Source organism: Arachis hypogaea, chromosome 19 (assembly GCF_003086295.3).
Source record: "Arachis hypogaea cultivar Tifrunner chromosome 19, arahy.Tifrunner.gnm2.J5K5, whole genome shotgun sequence".
Classification (NCBI taxonomy): domain Eukaryota; kingdom Viridiplantae; phylum Streptophyta; class Magnoliopsida; order Fabales; family Fabaceae; genus Arachis; species Arachis hypogaea.
In genome coordinates, this window is record NC_092054.1 from 49,215,012 (window position 1) to 49,217,970 (window position 2,959).

Sequence of the window (2,959 nt, forward strand, 5' to 3'; positions counted from 1 at the left end):
TTACATAAGTATCTCTATCTTTATTTTATGTTTTATTCATATTTTAATTATCAATTCTCTATAACCATTTGAATCCGCCTGACTGAGATTTACAAGATGACCATAGCTTGCTTCAAGCTGACAATCTCCGTGGGATCGACCCTTACTCACGAAAGGTTTATTACTTGGACGACCCAGTGCACTTGCTGGTTAGTTGTGCAGAGTTGTGACAAAGAGTTGATATTACAATTGTGCGTACCAAGTTGTTGGCACCATTGATGATCACAATTTCGTGCACCAAGTTTTTGGCGCCATTGCCGGGGATTGTTCGAGTTTGGACAACTAACAGTTCATCTTGTTGCTCAGATTAGGTAATTTTATTTTATGTTTAAGCTTTTTACTTTTTATTTTCAAAAAATTTTTCAAAAATACAAAAATATTTCTATTATGTTCTTCAGAGTTTTTAAGAATGGATTCTAGAGTTTCATGATGATTTGTTGAAGTCTGGCTGGCTGTGAAGCCATGTCTAATCTTTTGGACCGAGGTTTCAACTTATCATCACAAGAGCTTGTTGATTTCTATCAATTTTGCTATTGAGAGTAATGATCTGCTAAAGCTTGGCTGGCCATTGGCCATGTCTAGTATTTTGGACCGAAGCTTTCACTGAAAGCTTGGCTGGCTAGTAAGCCATGTCTAATTCCTGGACTGGAGTTTTAGACTAACATTGCAATGATTCCTGAAATTCTCATTAAAAATTTTTGAATCCCTTTATTTTCTTTTCCATATAATTTTCGAAAAAACACCAAAAAAATTTATAAAATCATAAAAATCAAAAATATTTTTTGTTTGAGTTTAGGGTCTAATTTTAAGTTTGGTGTCAATTGCATGTCTTTCTTCTTCTTGCATTCTTTCGAATATATGTAATATGTTCTTCATTGATCTTCAAGCTGTTCTTGATAATTATATAGCTCTGATCTTTAATTTCTCTTATTTGGTGTCTTTTGTTGTTTTTCATATGCATCTTCAATCTGTTATAGTCCTTAGTATACAAACTTCTAAGTTTGGTGTCTTGCATGCATTGTTTATTTGATCTTAGTTGCATCCTTTTTATTATTGTGTCTCATCATTAAAAATTCAAAAAAAAAAGTTTTTCAAAATTGTGTCTTTTCAAGTCAATAACATAGAGAATTGAAGATTCAGAACATTCAGCAGAGGAATCACACAGAAAAAGCTGGGCGTTCAAAACGTCCAGTGAAGAAGAAAAACTGGCGTTTAAACGCCAGCCAGGGTACCTGCCCTGGCTGGGCGTTAAACGCCCAAAAAGGTAGCATTTTGGGCGTTAAACGCCAGAATGGATGCCATTCTCAGCGTTTAACGCCAGGAGGACACTAGAGGGAAGATTTTGTTTTTTAATTCAAATCTTTTCCAAATTTTCATAATTTTTCAAAATCAAATCTTTTTCAACTCATATCTTTTCAATCATATCCTTTCAAAATCAATTTCTTTTCAATTTTTTTATTTATTACTATTTTCGAAAATCCTTGCTACAATTAGTGATTTAATTCAAAATTTTCAAGTTGTTACTTGCCTATTAAGAAAGGATCAAAAGTTTTAATTCTAGAATCATATCTTCTAATTTCTTGTTAGTCAAGTAATCAACTTTAATTTTAAAACTTCCTCTTTTTAATTTGATTTTCAATCATATCTTCTCAATCATATCTTTTCAATCACATCTTTTTCAAAATTAATTTTCAATCATATCTTTTTGATTTCTAATTTCAAAATCTTTTTCAAAAATCACTTAATTTCTTTCCCAATCTTAGTTTTCAAAAATCATTTACCAAATTCCAAAATTTTTCTTAATTATTTCAAATCTTTTTAATTTATTTTCAAAAATTCTTCCCCTCTTCTCACATCCTTCTATTTAAAGGACTAACACCTCTCCATTATCAACAATTCGAACTCTATCTCTCTTGATAAGTTCGAATTCTCTCTTCTCTACCTCATCCTTCTATTTTTATTTTTCTCTGACACCTCAAGGAATCTCTATACTGTGACATAGAGGATTCCATATTTTATTCTCCTCTCTTTTCATATGAGCAGGAGCAAGGACAAAGACATTCTTGTTGAGGCTAATCCTGAACCTGAAAAGACCTTGAAGAGAAAGCTAAGAGAAGCTAAAGTACAACTCTCTGTAGAGGACTTAACAGAGCTTTTCAAACAAGAAGAAGCCATGGCAGCCGAAAATAACAACAATGCCAACAATGCAAGGAAGGTGCTTGGTGACTTTACTGCACCTACTCCTGACTTCTATGGGAGAAGCATCTCAATCCCTGCCATTGGAGAAAACAACTTTGAGCTTAAGCCTCAATTAGTTTCTCTGATGCAACAGAATTGCAAGTTTCATGGACTTCCATTGGAAGATCCTCATCAGCTCTTAGCTGAATTCTTACAAATCTGTGACACTGTCAAGACCAATGGGGTTGATCCCGAGGTCTACAAGCTTATGCTTTTTCCTTTTGCTGTAAGAGACAGAGCTAGAACATGGTTGGATTCACAACCTAAAGAAAGCCTGAACTCTTGGAAAAAGCTAGTTAATGCCTTCTTGGCAAAATTCTTTCCACCTCAAAAATTGAGCAAGCTTAGAGTGAAAGTCCAAACCTTCAGACAGAAGGAAGGTGAATCCCTCTATGAAGCTTGGGAAAGATACAAGCAATTGATCAGAAAGTGTCCTTCTGACATGCTTTCAGAATGGAGCATCATAGGTATCTTCTATGATGGTCTGTCTGAACTGTCCAAGATGTCATTGGACAGCTCTACTGGAGGATCTCTTTACCTGAAGAAGACGCCTACAGAAGCTCAGGAACTCATTGAAATGGTTGCAAATAACCAATTTATGTATACTTCTGAAAGGAATCCTGTGAATAATGGGACAAATCAGAAGAAAGGAGTTCTTGAGATTGATACTCTGAATGCCATA

General features: G+C 34.3%; 1 non-coding gene across 1 annotated transcript; it reads right to left on the reverse strand.

Annotated features, from left to right (window-relative positions):
• Positions 1–2,617: 2,617 nt before the first annotated feature.
• On the reverse strand, positions 2,618–2,725 carry LOC112781028 (small nucleolar RNA R71). The gene has a single exon (XR_003191827.1). It is a non-coding gene; the product is annotated as a small nucleolar RNA R71 (small nucleolar RNA).
• Between the last annotated feature and the right edge of the window lie 234 nt (positions 2,726–2,959).